Raw genomic sequence first — 17,318 nt, forward strand, 5'->3', positions numbered from 1 at the left:
TGAATAAGTAAATAAAATCTTTTTTAAAAAAATTAACAGATTTAAGCAAAGATCATCTATAGATATTATGGGAAAGCCTGATAGGGAATTAGATTTTCCTAGTGTCAAAGTATTACCTCCCCCCAACCAGATTTCTTACCAATCACAGGGGTAAACCATGTGGAGTATCAGGCTATGTGACATAAACCCAAGATCAGTCTTAGCACTACAAAACTAGGACAGCCAGACATTAAATACCTCCTGATGAGATTCATATAAAGTACACAGCACCACCTATAAAATCTTCTCATCAAAAATATTTCATCCAAACCTAGTCAAGCCTTAGGTACTACTTCCAAATTACAGGAATAGAGGAGACAGTAAAACAAGATAAATGACATCACAGAAAGAAAGAAGATGCAAGCAATTCAAGAATGTGATATATTTCTACAGGACAACTGGTTTTGTATCCTCAATAAATCAATGTCATGAAAATGGAGAGGAAACAAAGAGATAGATAATCCACAAGAATTGAAATTATGGAATTCTATCATTTTTTGGGAAGCTGACTTTCTAGAACAGTGCCTAGGGCAAGAACTAGGCCCTACTGAGCACCTCAATACACATTTGTTAAATGAAGGAATGAAGAGAGTTAAGTGAATGAATAGACAAAATCAAAGAGGCTCAGAGGGCTAAGTGCTGTGCTCAGTGACAGGCAGCTATTTGGTGGCAAAGCCAGAACTAAAATTGGACCTACTGATTCTTAACCTGGTGTTTGTTCCATAAGTCTCTAGAGTTTTGCTTTTTCCTATATAATTTAGTTCTAGATTTAAAAAGCCTTAAGAGATATAGCAATCAAATGTGTGGTTTCTGGTCGGGTCCTGTTTGAACAAGCATCTGTAAAAGACATTTTAAGGACAATTGAGAAACTGATCAGGGACTGGCTAATAGATGACACAGGCATTTCTGATAATTCTGTCAGGTGAGATGACAGTATTGTGGTTACACAGGAAGTGGTCTGTCCTTATTTCTAGAGAACTACAATTTTTAGAGGTCAAATTCATGACATTGGTAATTTTCTTTAAAATACTCAGCACAGGGACACCTGGCTGGTTCAGTTGGTAGAGCATGCAGTGCTGTGAGTTTGAGCTCCACGTAGGTTGTAGAGAGTATTTTTTTCTCCAGCACAAAAAATCTGCTGAACCACTTATGGTACATGTTGATAATAATCTGGGAAATGGGTATGTGTATTTATTAGCTATTCTTTGTTTAAAAAAATGTTCATAATAGGGGCACCTGGGGTGGCTCAGTCAGTTAAGGTTCTGACTCTTGATTTCAGCCTCAGGTCTTAATCTCAGGGTCATGAGTTCAAGCCCTGCATTGGCCCACACTGTGCATGGAGCCTACTTTAAAAAAATATATACTTATTTATTTTAGAGAGAAAGAATGTCTGTGCACACGCAGGACAGAGGAAGTGGGAGAGGGAAAGGGAGAGAATCTCAAGCAAACTCTGTGCTAAGCATGGAGTGAGATGCAGGGCTCAATCCCACAACCCTGAGGTCATGATGCAAGCTAAAACCCAGAGTCCAATGCTCCAACAACTGAGCCACCCAGGCACCCTGCATGGAGACCACTTTAAAAAAATGTTCATAATAATAACATAGATAACTAGATAGGAAGAAAAGAAACAAAGGCAACATAGATGGACAGAGAAACAGAGACTATAGCCAGCAAAATCCTGGAATTGTTTCATTTCTCAATGTTCCTACTGAGGAAAGCATAATATAAAAGAACATTTTCTCATACAGCTGTTTTTTAAGAACCTTAACAGTAATAATTGACTTATTTCTTAGTAATATTCTTTAAAATCTTCAATGCATTTGCACAGTCCATTGTGTTGAAATAAATAGCTCAGAAACCACTCAAGTGTCCCAAAACATTTAGAATGTGTTTCTCAAAGAGTGTGCAGGAAATATTATTTCTCATGATGTTCCATTAAGAAAAAAAAAGTCCTGTAGGGGGGGAATGCCAAGGACAAGTGAATTTTATAAATCCTGGGCTAGGACAGCCTTTAGCTGTCTGCTGATGATAAATCTGAGAAGCATCTGGTCCTTAAAGTATTTTGCATCACATTTGAATGGTAATTCTAAGAGGGTGCCACAGAGAGGGCTAGCAACTTGGCTTCTACTTAATACTTTGCTGATCCCAAAAAAAGTCAGCTCTTTGACAACTTGATGGGTTAGGGGTTAGAGCACTTTTTTCCATCCTACCTCATCTACTCTAGGTACATGTCCTTATTTACCTCCGAAAGAGAAATGTCTGTGTGGCTGCAGCCATCACACTCCTCCTTAGTGCTGGGGCATCTCCCTAAACTCTAAGAAGAGACCACACTTTTGAGCATGAGAAAGCATGTAGGAAACTACTGGTTCACAGTTGCATGATTTTAAGGCACCAAATTGTACACAAGCAGAGCAAAACACAACAGGGAGAGTGCAGAATGAGCACTGTTTAGAATTGGCAAACCTGTATTTGTCTCAGTTTTACCTCCAACTGGCCACTTGTCACCAACACAAGACTTTACCTTATATCATCTATTAAATATCTAACTATCTATTCATCCTCTCATTCCACAAGTATTTTTTGAGTGCCCAATATATCCCAGATACTACACTGGGAAGACATGTCTGCTTCCAGACACTGAGGGAATTCTAAAAGTGATACATTACTCATGAATGATTTTTGCCAGTTTCCATAACCTGGGTCACCTGGGGTGACCCTTCTTTTTTGCACGAGTGAGAATGATTGTAGATACTTTTTGAACCAGATCCCAGCTAAACCAGAAGGAAACTTCTGGGTGAACATAAATGATCAGCATAAAAACAATAAAACAGTTCTCTCAAGATTTTAAAACTGGCATTGCATCAACTGGTTGATGTAGGATGCACAACCTCCAGAGCTAAGGAAGCAAACTGGTAGGCCCATGGCTAGTCCAGCTCACCACTATGCGCCATGTAACTTGTATAATGCATCTCTTCTTTTAATAGGGAAATATTTCTCTAAATCACTATCTTTACTGAAAATGGAAAAATTATGCAGGGGATTAGGAGCAACTGATGCTTTCAGGAAAATGGTACTGAGCATACATTGGGCCCTAACCTCTTTTTGTTTTTGTTTTTTTTTTTTAAATATCTACCTATTTGATACAGCCACTGAATTTGTTATACTTCATTCTAGACTAAAGGACAAGTCTGTCTGCACCCTACCTCTCAAAAAAAAAAAAAAAAAAAAAAAAGTTGTTCCTTAATGTGACGGGTTAGAAGGAAAAGAGAAAAAAGGGAAACAAGCAGAGGCTGCCCTCTTTCTCCAACTTTGCAGCCACCCCAGAGAAAGACCAAACTCACATTCAGTGCTGAGACACACTGACGATTTTCAGGCTCAGTCCTTTTATTTAATATATGAAGAAATCAAGCCTTAAAGAACTCAAGAGCTTGATCCAAGCCAGAGAGCCATGCTGAACAGGCTGAACTCTTGTGTTTTTCCTCTTTTAAAATAACTCCACCTCAAGTGAAAAGTGAAACTGCAACTTCTGTTAAATCATGTTTTTATCATCTCTGAACACCACAACTTTTTACATACTATTTCCACTCCAAGCTGATTGAGATCTCTCATTCTATCCTTGCAGTAGGAGACCAGAGAAGTGAGCTCCAAGAGTAGGCCCATTACCAGTGCACTTTGCAAAGCTTCTCCAGTTTCCTAAGAAGCACTTCAGAGCCCTGAGTTCATCTCTCTAGTGTCACAATTGAGCGGCTGCTTTTGTGGGAGTGTCACAAGTGCAAAACAAAGGAACTTGGGTTGAGCAGTAGAGGTCAGTGTTAAGAACATGGACTTCAGAGTCAAACCAGGCCTTAGTGAATGTCTGCTTGACTCAGGCTCCTCTCCTGAAATACCAAGTGAACTACAGCACCTATTTCAGATTGTTATTGAATTAAATGAGATAATACATAAGAGAATGCCTGGCATAGTAAGTGTCAAAAAGACATTAGCTACTATAGTTTATACCTAGACAAATGAATGTATTACATGCTTGGACTGCTTTTTATTGTTTTTGTTATGGAGATCAGATATTGTAATTTCCTTTCATGAGTGGTTTAGAAATTGAAGTTCTAAAAGAAGTTTTGAACAAAGATTATAATGAAAGCAGCAAATTTCCTGACATGAATCTTTTTCTAAAATTTTATTTATTTGAGAGGGAGAAAGAACAAGAGCACAGAGGGGAGAGGGAGGGAGAAACAGCAGGGAGCCTGATGTGGGGCTCTGGGGCTCCATTGCAGGAGCCTGGGATCATGACCTGAGCCAGAGGCAGACGCTTAACTGACTGAGCCACCCAGGCACCTCTTTTTTTTTTTTTTTTTTTTAATCTTAATGTGACCTCAAGCCAAGTTCGACCTGGTTAGGCACCTCAGAAGGACTGTTATTCTATTCTCCCCCTAGTATACCAAACTGGCTTTGCTTATCAATATTGCATTACCTCTCTGCTTTAATCAGCCAGCACAGACGCTGTGAGAAAAATGTAGCAATCACCTCCTTCCCCAACAGGTATACTAATGGCATCATTTCCATAACAAACTCATCCTTCACCAGCATGAGCCCTTTGCCTCTAGTCCCTTTTACAGCAGCTCTCCTCTCTGATAGGTCTGTGCTAGAAGTTTAGCGCATAATGGTCCCAGAATGTTGGGGAGGGGGGTACAAACTAAGGGGGAGGGATGTTGAGGAGTTTGGAAGCACTTACTATTTGAGTAGGAAAGCAAAGCCATCTAATCTGAGCATGTTTACAGTGTAGTAGTGTTGTGAACCACCTTCAAAAGGAGAAACAACTCAATTGTAGCTCACAGAGTTTAGCCCCACGCTTTAACATTAGCATATAGTTACCATATCATTAAAGTCTGAATTCATCTTTACTAATCTATAAATTGATGAAGAATATATTATTTCCAAAATACTGAGCTCCTGTCAACTACAGCTGAAGTTGGTTTTCTGCTTGAGGGGACTGCAATTTCTGTTTTCGCAAACTGCAAAGAAAGGAAGCGGAAAAGCCTAAGTGACTCCTTCCTATGCAGCTTTGCAAAAATGCTCCTCAACCCCAGCAGTCCCTTTCACAGAGGCAGCTACTTGCATGGAACCGCAATAGGGGCCTGTTGTTAGTGTCTAGGTTAACAAACTCTCCTAAGAGGGATTGTGAACTGTGGACTATTAGGATAAATAATCTCCTCAAATGATTTTTTAGGAGACTTGGCTTCTTCGAAGGCCTAAGGTTTATTCTAAAAGTAACTCATTGCTGAATGTTAGGAAAAAGAAACTACTATAAAAAATTGATAATCAATAGTATGAGATGAGTAAGATTACAAGTTCGTTATCTATATCCCTATGTATATAAAGTTATATACCACAAAATACCGCTGTTAGTATTTCCTAGGTAGTGAGACAAAGGCTAATTTTTATTTCACTTTCTTTTATGAATCTGTATTTGCTGTTTCTGTCTACAATAAATACGCATAGTATCCTTTGTTTAAAAAAAAGAACCAAATCAACTAAAGAAAAATAAACAAAATGAAGCATTCTGGGGGGTCACAAGCAGGGAAGAAGCTGGACTAATATGAGTAGAATTACTGTTGCTTTCAGTGATGGCCAGCTAATGTCCCCTTCTCTTAGTTATTAATCTGTTAAAGAAAACCCCATTAGGACCCCGGGGCCTAATATATTCAACAGTGATATTTATATGTTACACTTACCCATGTCTGCCATATTACAAATTTCATACTCTCACCCTCCTACATTTACAAACTCTGAATCTATGTCTACTACATTTGCTCTTTTCTTTGGCAAAGAGAATTCCCAGAAGAAGTAGAAACACTAAATTTTTAACAGTTAATTCTTTATAATTGGAATAGAGACATATTCTCATTAGTGCTTTGCTGTGTGAAATTCTCGGAGTTCTGTGATCTTTCCTGGAGCCACACTTTCAGATTCTTTTTTAAGGCAGTGGCAACCAATATGCTCCACCAATTGGCAAAGGAGTGAGAGGATAAACCCACCAGAATGTCAAGTTCTGGTTAGTGAAAAAGAATAAGCAACAAGGAAGGTAGAAGAACATCTAGTTTCATAAAACTTGGAAAGTAGGTTTTCTTTTTTGTTTGTTTGTTTTTTAAACTACCATTTATTTTTATTTTATTTATTTATGATTTATTTTATTTTATTTCTTTTAAGTAATCCCTACACCCAATGGGGGGCTCAACCTCACAACCCTAAAATCAAGAGTCACATGCTCTACACCAACTGAACCAGCCAGGTGCCCCTGGAAAGTAGGTTTTCAATGCTTCTTTATATATTTGCTTAAATTCTACTGATGTTTTAGGCCTTTGCTTAAACATCACTTCTGCAAGAATGCCCTGCCCAATTCCTCAGATTAGTTAGTCCCCCACTGTATCCTATTGCAGCACATTGTTTCTATCATTGTGTATCTCTCTCTGCTATAATCAAATAATTATACATGCAATGTTTAACTATCTTTCTCTCCCAAAAGACTGTCTTTTGCTGCAATACACTCAGCATCTAGTTTTCTGGCTAGAACACAGAGATTTATTGAACAACTGAGTGAACAAATGAATGAATAAGTAAATGAATGAAATATTTTTCCAGCTCTCTTCTGTAACTTCTTACTGCTTTCTGGCATTCAACTTCATATTAATTGCTTAGCAAACTGATGATAATGTAAATTAAAAATATGTATTGTACACCTGCTAGTTATTATTGGGTATATATGGTTCTTCACATTTTTTGCAGTACTTTTCAAACTGTAAGGTGGGGGTGGTTGTGCTTGTTGCTTTCATATGAGATCTGAGGGACAAGAGGTTTAGCAAATGATTTGCCCAGCCAAGGTCAGAAAGATCTAGAACCACAACTGTAGACGCTTCTCACAGTAGTCACTGACCTCTGGGGTGCACAGGTGTTTTGCTCCCTTGAGCACCAGCCCCCACTCTGAAGTCTTTCCTCTACAGAACTTCTGTTCCTGGGCCTCCTTTATTTTAGAGGTTCATACCTAGTAGATGTGATCAACAGCATTTAAACTTATTCCAGACAAGATTTGTATTTTAACAGAGGCCCTTAAGATGATTATAGCTGAAATAAGAATCTTTTAACGGTTACAAATTTAATGTGAATTAGAAAAAATTTGTAAATAAACACCAAATACTTAGTTTCATACATACTATTGCTTTGGATAATGCTAAGCATAAAGAGAAGTCAATTTAAAGGAAAATGTCAAATAAATAGAAGAAAAAAGGTAATTCACAGATCTGGCAAATATTGGGAAAGCAGTATATAAATATCTGGGTTTAGAAACAGTTTTAATTCTATGAATTGAAGAACTAGGAATTTTATTTAGTAAAATTATTGAGCTCCCACTATATATCTAGAGAAACAATGGTAAGCAACACAACTAGCACACCCACTTTTACCAAGTCATAGCCATTCACATAAAGGAATAGAAAAAGGACAGATGGTTGGGTGAGTGAAGGAAAGTATATTTAAATACAGCAATTCTGATGAAATATTAGGCATAGGAAAGAAAGACTTATCTGGGTCTACTTGGTAGATATTTTTCCTGCCACATCATCTGGATGTATTAGCCACACAAATGTCCCAGAAAGCCAAAAATGTCATGAATGACCACAAATGACCCTTTATATCCTGGACTATAGGCCTTGGAAATTTTGAGAGTTGTGGGGAGAGGGAACCCAAAAAAGTCTACATGCTCTCCTGTCATGTTGAAGGAGGAAAACAACATAAGAAGCATATATTCTAGAAACCTTATAAATATTTCTTTTTTTATTTCCTGATTCTATTTTATTTTATTTTTTATCTTTTTTTGTATATTTTTTAATTAGAGTTCAATCTGCCAACATAGAGTATAACACCCAGTACTCATTCCATCAAGTACCTCCCTCAGTACCTGTCACCCAGTCTCCCCAACCCCCCACCCACCTGCCCTTCCACCACCCCTTGTTTGTTTCCCAGAGTTGGAGTCTCTCATGTTCTGTCACCCTCTCTGATATTTCCCACTCATTTTCTCTCCTTTCTCCTTTATTTCCTTTCACTATTTTTTATATTCCACAAATGAATGAGACCACATAATGTTTGTCCTTCTCTGATTGACTTACTTCTCTCAGCATAATACCCTCCAGTTCTATCCACGTCGAAGCAAATGGTGGATATTTGTCATTTCTAATGGCTGAGTAATATTCCATTGTATATATAGACCACATCTTCTTTATCCATTCATCAATATTTCTAACATAAACATTTGATTGACTACTAAAAGGAAAGCAAGTATGTAGACATGCCTATTTGAAAAGAAAGCAAAGAACAATTCACACATATGATTCTGGATGTTAGCTCAAGTTTCTAAGTTTTAGCCTTGACTACTTCTTGGAAAATCCATCTTTCCTTTTTAGTAAGTGTTTTCCCCAGTTTACCATTGCTTCTTGATGAAGATGGATGGATCTGCATCTGGCATTCTAATTAGATTAGAGAATAATAACCAGGAAGATCTTGGGGAGGAGAGGATAATTTATTACTTACATTATTTCCACTCTAAGTGTTCAGAAGTAAACTATCTAATTCCCCCAGAATTCACTTATCACACTCAGAAACCACAAGTGGGAAACAAAAACTTCTACGCTTTGGTACTGTTACAATGGGTCATGGTAGGAACCTCCCGAGATATTTCCAACCATGTCCCTTAACTTTCGACCCAGAGCATAATGCTATTTGCAGGAAAAGGTGGATGGCTATAGTTGCTATCATGTATTACAAGGTGACATGGGCTGGAAATTTTTAATTCTCCAAATAAGCCTGTGAGGTAGATGGAACTATTCCTGTCATACAGAAGAAGCAAACAGGAAATCCAGAAAGTAACTTGTACAAAGGCATACAGTTGATGTATTATGGAATAAGAACTTGAACTCAAGTCTGGCTCTAAACCCATGTTCTTCATTGCTCTGTTGCCTTCCAAATGACCACTTCCTAATTAGTCCACATAATACCCAGCAACTATAACTGCAGCATCACAGTACCTAGAAACAATCTACAAGTGACAAGTGGTAATAATAATTTCATTCATTTCAGGGCCAGAGCCTGAATTAACAAATAGCAGGGCTGTAGTCGCTAAAGGTGGGGGACTAGCATGAGAGGTAGAGGTGTTCTCCTTGGTACTGTTTGTACATCTCCTTGGCATAGGCCCTCAAGTTCTATCTAGCAGGCTGTGCTGCCCTTGGGGGTGACACAGGAGCCCCTTGCCACTCTGAGAGTTAAACTGACCAACGGATTTGCTTCCTTCCATATCATCAACCAGTTCACTGATTTTGGGGACAGAGGACACAGGTAGTTTTGGTGAGATAGAAAAACAATTGGCCACACAGTGACTGAACCATTTCTTAGAAGGAGAACACTGGGCAAATCACTTAACAGCATGACCCTCAGTTTCCTCGTCTGTAAAACAGGATTGACACAGTGTGCTTAATTCAAAGGTAGGATCAGATGTGACTATGCATGAGATACACAATATACAAGTTGGCAGAGAGAACAGAGAAAGAAAATTAACATTGATTTGACCTTCTTGACATGCTAACCTCCTGCATACCATGTATATAAATGTGACACTTGTGTACATGCTTCATTTATTTGTCACAGCACTTTGTCCAGATAGGTACTGTTACCTCCCCCTCCCCCCCCTTTTTTTTTTTTTTTTTTGTTACCTCCCTTTTGAGATGAGAAAACAGCAAAGCTAACTAACCTAATCATGGTCCACAGCTAGTCTGTAACAGATTTGGGTTTGAATTAAGATGAGTTTGACTTGATTTCCAGAGTCCCATACTGTCTCTCAATATAAACAGTGGAGACAGTGTTTTGTTAAGTATGAGCATTCTCTCTCTGGTAATAATCAAATAAAGATGACTGGATGCAAAGTTGGGACAGATTAGCTAGCCAGTGCCCTCAAACTCTAGAATTTGTAATTCTTTAAGTCTAACTTTCATTCATTCATATCTATTATTAAACACATATTATCAAGCACCTATGTGCCAGAGCTGCTCTGGGTGCCAAAGCAATAAACAAAACAATCAATGAGAAAGAAAATAAAGAAAAATCATTTCAGAAAGCAAAACTGCTCTTAAGAGGGTCACATGATAATGAGTTCCTGGGAGGCTGGGCGGGGGGTGAGGTAGGGGGTCAGGGGGAGAGGATCCATTAGATAGGGAGTCAAGGAAGGCTCTGTGTGAAGAGGGTATCTAAACTAAGGTCTGAAGATGAGAAAGAATCAGCCATGCGGAAACAGCAGGGAAGAGCACTCCAAGCAGAGAGAATAATAAATGCAAAGGTTTGGAGGCAGGAACAAACTTGCAAATTAGGGGGAGACTATGGTGGCCAGCTGGTGGTAAGCACAGGAGAGAAGGGAAATACACCAGGAGATGGGAGAGGCAGGCAGTAGCCTGGCCACATGAGGCTACAGGGTCTGAATTTTGTTCTAGTTATCCTGGGAATCTCTCAAAAGAATCAGAATAAAGGCCTTGTATTTGCTCCCCACCTCAGATGAGTCATACAAACTCCCGGCAAGTGAACATTTGCATTTTCCCCTAGAATGCAGAAATAGCAGCACAATGAATTACCCAGGTCTTCATGGATTGTGACTGTATCTGACATAGATCTATCCATTCACATCTGGACAAGAAAGTAAATTCTCTCTGGCAGGCACTAGCCAGTAATACTGAGACCTCGAGGCTGCAAATGAAAAGTCTCCTTATTTGCTACAGGCCAAAAAAGTATTTGCCTGCAAGGCTACTGATCCTAGACTGTCCCTGTGCTCTGGCAGAGGTTTGCACTCACAAGTACCCAAGCCTATGATGACACCCTGGTGTATTTTTATTTGCACACAAGTATAGCATCACCTCCTCCAAACCTTTCTCCTCTTAGCAGAAGAGATATCAGAAACTTGTAGTTGTGGTGTAAACTAGATTTAGTTTCAGATAGATGGGTAAGTTACAAGTTACATTTGGCATGAAAGGAGTTAACTAACCGCATTGAGCTCAGTTTCCTTATCTACAGAATAGTGGTAGAAAAATAAATTCCACACAATTGTAGAATAAAAAACAATGATGACAATTTGTGAAAGCACCCTACAGAGTGTCTACCATGTAATTCATGCTCAAAGATGTATATTTTTAAAAACTGGAACAGCTAAACCTTGCTACATAAACCTAGGATCAGATAAGAAACACCGCTTGGGAATTTCTATAAGCCATCTGCATCCTGTAACTGTGCAACAAGAGAAAAGGAGAATGAGAATAAATCCAAATCCAAATCATTACTTCAAAATACAAATATCTTCAGTATCACGAAAATGTAAAATTTAAATATTAGAATCAGCTAAACTTGGGAGATAGGAAAATGAATAATAAATGCAGGTAAAAATTTACAGTTCTGTTTTATGCATACAAGGGGAATAATTAACTAATCTCAAAACATGTAAATGAGGGCTTAGTAGCATTTTCAAAACACCACATCCAATTCCAGTTACATAGGCGGAATTTGCTACATTATAATAATTAGGTTTTTTTTTTTTTTTACAAAAGATTTATTTATTTTGAATAGAAGTATTAAATATTATACTAATTACTGGTTATTTTACTTTGTACCCAGGGAAAAGAAATGAATATTCATTAGCTCCTTAAGCTACTGATCCTCCACCAACTAGACAGATTTCAACATCTCCATGAAGCTGTGGGTGGGTAGAAAATGCTCCCTGTAAAACAGGCTTTTGCTACAAATCACAGCCCAATGTATTCAGCTAATGTGCACATGCTAGAATCCCCAAGTGAATTCTGCTAACATTGTACCCCTGGAGCCCCCAGCTGAGTAGCCAATGAACGAGAATAACTGTTAAATCGAGAATGAGTGTTAAATTGATCATAAAACAACAGAATTTTTCTGTCTACACAATCCAGCGATCTTGAACAGGCAATTCCTAAAATACTAAACATGGTTTCACACAATAAAACAACATTGTCATCTGTGAACATGCCTAGTTCCTTCCAAAAAATATTTCAACATACATATTCAACCATTTTCCGACTTGGCTTTTGATTCTACTCTAAGGAAAATATATACCCCAAAAGGACCAAGCTTGAGATTTTAATTTATGAAGTAATCTTGCTTATAGCTCAACAGGCACCCCCCCCCACCCCACCCCACCCCCGTGAAAAGGAAAACCAGGCAATACATTTCTCAAGACACTAGTCTGGTTAACTTTTTTTTTTTTTTTTCCATCTACTAGTCATCTTTTATTGGCTGTTAATTCTCAGAATACAAAAGGGTTCAGGGAAAAAAAACAAAACAAAACAAACAAAAAACAAACAAACAAACAAAAAACAAAAGGGTTCAGGAGTGTTGACCAAAGGTCATGGTCAGAAATGCAGAGTGTGCCCTTCACACTGGGCCTGCTTCAGCAGTACTTGCACAGCCGCTCATGTTTCAGTTCCTTGTAAGAAAGGCAGTAGTTGAAAAGCATGTAAACTGCCAGCACCATAGAAATCCCAGCGATGCTCCCCCTTTTTTACTCTGACATACTTGTAATACCAATAGTAACCTTTTAGAAGCACCACAGCCATGCCTTTAGGGGTGAAATCCCACATCAGTATCCAGGTTGGCAGCTCTCCTAGTTTGACATCCATGAGCTACTTCTCTTTCAGTGGTATGACTGACCATCTCGGAGTCCTTGGGTGTCTGCAGTGAGTCTGGTTAACTTATAATTCTTGCTCAGTTTAAGGTATCTCTATGTTGGGAGTTCTCATGTGGCTTGATTTTTATCTTTTGGTTTGTTAAGCTTTGTGAACCAATTTATTGCTCAAGTAACTCCCTACCACAGAGGAGGGGAGGGACCTGGCTCTGAAGGGAATGAGTCTTGCAGAAGGGGCCTCTAGTTTTCCTCTTGGCCTTGTCTATGATGCTGACCTATAGCCCCAGTGGGGCACACTGGGAGGACTGTTAATTACACCAGATTGGGCTAGGAAAGGGTGAAAGATCAGAGTGCACACAGCAATGTTGCCTATATGGAAAACAATCCTGGGGTCCTGCTTCCATGTGGGCAGAATATCGAGATGGTGGTGGGAGTATTTAAATCGCAATAGCTTGACAGAGTTAGCTTTTGAGAAAGTAAAAATTCATCGCCATCTAACACAGAGTCCAAAAGGGTGTGTCTCCACAGGGAATTTCACATTTCTGGGTGTTTGGACAGAAGAGGACTCATTCGACAAATATTTATTGAGTAATAAGCATGTGCTATACTCTCTTGCTACTTTAAGTGTGGTTCCTGGACAGGCCACATCCTGGACAAGCCACTTGTGACCTCTTAGAAATGTTCAAGGGTCTACCCCAGACCTACTGAATGAGTATCCTAACGTGATTCCTACATTACAGTTTGAGAAACACCACTAGACACCATGTTAGGTGATCTATTCATCTCTACCACTGATGTCAATTTAATATGTTATAATAATAAAAGTCCAGGTAACACACTTGCCAGAGCTTGCTTATGTTACAACTTAAGATATAACTCTAAATCACTGGTAGGAGCACAACATAAGTATTTATGTGATATGAAGTAGGCCAAAACCTTTTATAAAGATCTCATATGCAAGCCAAGAAAGAGCCTCACTTGAAGGCAAATGAGGATGCCTCAACCCACCTGTTTGGAAGAGTTTCCCATATATAAACTCTAGACACTATGAAGACCTACGAAATTGAGGCTGGTCTCATCTGGTTTCCAGCTGGCAATGAGAGAGGGCTAGAAGGAAAATTACCCAATTCATTTAGCCAGATAATTTATTTAGGCCTTTCACTAGTCTATAGCCCTTGCATGGGAGAAATCACATGAGGAAGATAAACATCAGGGTGGATGTCTCCCCTGATTTCATTGGACAGTTGTGTTACATTTTATCTTCATTTTCTGCTCTAATAGATGCTAGTAATACTTCTTGACAGGTTGTGTAGAGCCACAGATTTTCCAAAGCCAAATGGAAGTGACTTTAAAGATATTGTAGAAATTAATGACCCATGAGAGTTTTCTATGGACTTATATCTACTCTCCCTGGAGCTTCCTCCATGTCAATCTTTATCAACTTGTCTATTTCCCAGCATCTTACTTTTACATTTTTCTTTTAATTTTTAATTATAAAAGCATTGTGTAAATTCATGTTTTAGGAAAAATTCAAATAATACAAAAATATTATAGTAAAATAGTGAAAAATCTCCTTTACTCTCCTACCCAAGAGTAATTACTATTAACACTGGAATGCATTTTTCCAGACCTTATTCAAATTTATACTGCATATGCATATATCCACGTATAGTAGTTTTACATACTTGGACCATACTATATTATTACTATGCAACTTTTTTTTTTTTTTTTGCTTACTTGCTTTTTTCCACTTTATCTTGGAGATGGTTCTCTCTTACCATATATTATATACGTATAATTTCTTTTCTTTTTTTCAATATACATATAATTTCTAAAGAGTTGCATAATGTTCCATAAACTAGATTTATCCTGATTAATTTAATCATTCCTCTATTGATAAAGATTTAATTTATTTCCAATGAGTTTTTAAACAATTATAACAAATTTCTCAGATGGTAAGATGTAAGAGTAATATATGAAAATTAAGAGCTTTCCATATATTACCAACAATTAAAATATATCACCAATAATTAATATATAATTATTAAAAAGCCCATTCACAGTAATAGAATTGAGTGAGGACAATATGAAAAAAATCTATAAAATGTATTGAGAAGTATAAAAGATCAGAATAGTAGAGACATATACCTTCTTTGTTCTTAGATGAGAAGACACAATGCTGTATCAACATTGCTGTATCAATTATCTCAACAATTAAACTTACAAAAATCAATGCAACCCCAAACAAATGATAGTGGGATAGTTTATACAACTTGACAAACTGGGTGTAAAGTTATTCTGAAACAGTAAGTGTAAGGGATAGCCTAGCCAAGTAAATTTGGGGAGGAAAAAAAAGACACATAAAACACCCTCAATTTTGGTAAGTAGCTCTAATATCAACACATTTTGCCCAGCACCAGAAGAATAACCATGTTTTTAAACTGGAAGCCTGAGAGAGAGTGAGAGAGAAAGACAGAGAGGGAAAGAGAGAGAAAATGTACCAAAGTACAATTAATTTGCAAATCAAATTTCCAGAACACTATCACTGAAAAAAACAACCAGTAAAGTCAATATATTCTTTGTGACCAACTGCCAATTATAGTAAAAGTTAAGGAGTTATCTTAAAAAAAATGTAGGTCCTCTATTTATTGGCTAGAAATTAATACATATGAGGGTGCCTAGGTGGCTCAGTCTTTTTTTTTTTTGCTCAGTCTATGTTAAGTGTCAACTCTTGATTTCGGCTCAGGAGATGATCTCAGGGTTGGGAAATAGAGCCCCATGTCAGGCTCTGTGCTGGGCATGGAGCCTGCTTGAGATTCTATTTTTCTCTCCCCTCTGCCTCTCCCCGCTCAAAAAACCCCCACATATATTCATGCTCAATCTTGTTAATTTCATGAAAGGAAGTATACATTTTTGAATCTACATAGTATGTTGTTTCCTAAGGATACAAGCATTTGAGACTTTCTTCAGTTTATTTTATTATAGCTATGATTAATTCCCCCTTTTTTCCTCACTGTCTTCATTATTTCTGTTTTAATTATTGTTCCTCTTTCTTTTCTCCCTTCTTCCCTCTTCTCTCTCTGCCTCTCTCTTTCTCTTTCAGTAAATCATTAACTTTTTTAGGGTGGAGGAGCAGAGGGAGAGCTTCTTGTTTATTTTTTTCCTAATAGTTTATTTATTTATTAGACAGAGACAGTAAGCAAAGAGCACAAGCAGGGGGAGTAGTACAGGGAATGGGAGAGGGAGAAATAGGCTCCCTACTGAGCAGGGAGCCCGATGTGACCTGGGGCTCGATTCCAGGACCGTGGTATCATGACCTAAGGCAAAGGGAGACACTTAACCGACTGAGCCACCCAGGTGCCCTGAGGAAGAGATTCTTAAGCAGGCTCCATATCCAGCCTGATGCAGGGCTCAATCTTATGACCTTGACATCATGACCTAAATCAAATGGGGCTGAGGCATGATCATCAGCTTCATCGTAAAGTTTCCAACAAAATTTTATCCAATGTTTTTTTTTCATCCAATGGTTTTATCCATTGATGGTTTTTGCTCAAATTTTTTCCCAAATTATTCATTAGACCTCATTAGAGGTTTAAAATGCTGAATTTCTATTATTTCTTAGACTTTCATTTTGTGAAATTTTCCTATAACAAAAATGCTGACTTTCTATTATTTCTTATACTTTCATTTTGTGGAATTTTTCTATAACAAAAACCTTTCACTCATCCCCTAAGGCTATTTGATTACCTCAATATACGGTTCATACCAAAAAGACAAGGTGTTTACTATTTTTGATGCCAAAATCTTCCCATTCTTAGCCAAGGAAACTCCTTCATGTTTGCTCCATATCCCTTTGATATGATTCATTACTATTTTTTAAAGATTTATTTATTTAGGTATTTGAGACACACACACACAAACACACACACAGAGAGACACAGCATGTGCAGGAAGGACAGAGAGAGAGAATTTCCATCAGACTCCACAGTCAGCCTGGAACTTGACACAGGGATATATCTCACAACCCTGAGAACATGACCTGAGCTGAAACCAAGAGTTGATCGCTTAACTGACCAAGCCACCCAGGTACCTTGACCCATTAGTCTTGATAACTCCCTTGCTTTCACACACAAGACATTTGAGGGACATCTTATAAATTTCCAATCCCATACTTGAAATCAATTATTCCTCCAAGGAGTCCTGATTCCTTATGATATTTAGAAACTACAACTTGAGAGCAAGAGATTTGTTGTGATTGTGCTTCATAGCTTTTTCATATTTTTTCACTTAATAAAGGTAGGAAAATTTGGGGCATCTGGGTAGCTCAGTGGTTGAGTGTCTGCTGTTGGCTCAGGTTGTGATCCCAGGGCCTTGAGATTGAGTCCTACATCAGGCTCCCCAGAGGAAGCCTGCTTCTCCTTCTGCCTATGTCTCTGCCTCTCTGTATCTTTCATGGATAAATAAATAAAATATTTTAAAAAACCCAAAAAACAAAAAACAAAGCTGGGAAATTTTAATTTTTTAAAAACAAAACAAAATGCTGAGTTTATAC

At 38.0% G+C, this 17,318-nt stretch overlaps 1 pseudogene; it reads right to left on the reverse strand.

Moving 5' to 3' along the window:
* Positions 1–12,414: 12,414 nt before the first annotated feature.
* LOC100688408 lies at positions 12,415–13,531 on the reverse strand (annotated as a pseudogene).
* Between the last annotated feature and the right edge of the window lie 3,787 nt (positions 13,532–17,318).

Source organism: Canis lupus, chromosome 30 (assembly GCF_011100685.1).
Source record: "Canis lupus familiaris isolate Mischka breed German Shepherd chromosome 30, alternate assembly UU_Cfam_GSD_1.0, whole genome shotgun sequence".
NCBI lineage: Eukaryota > Metazoa > Chordata > Mammalia > Carnivora > Canidae > Canis > Canis lupus.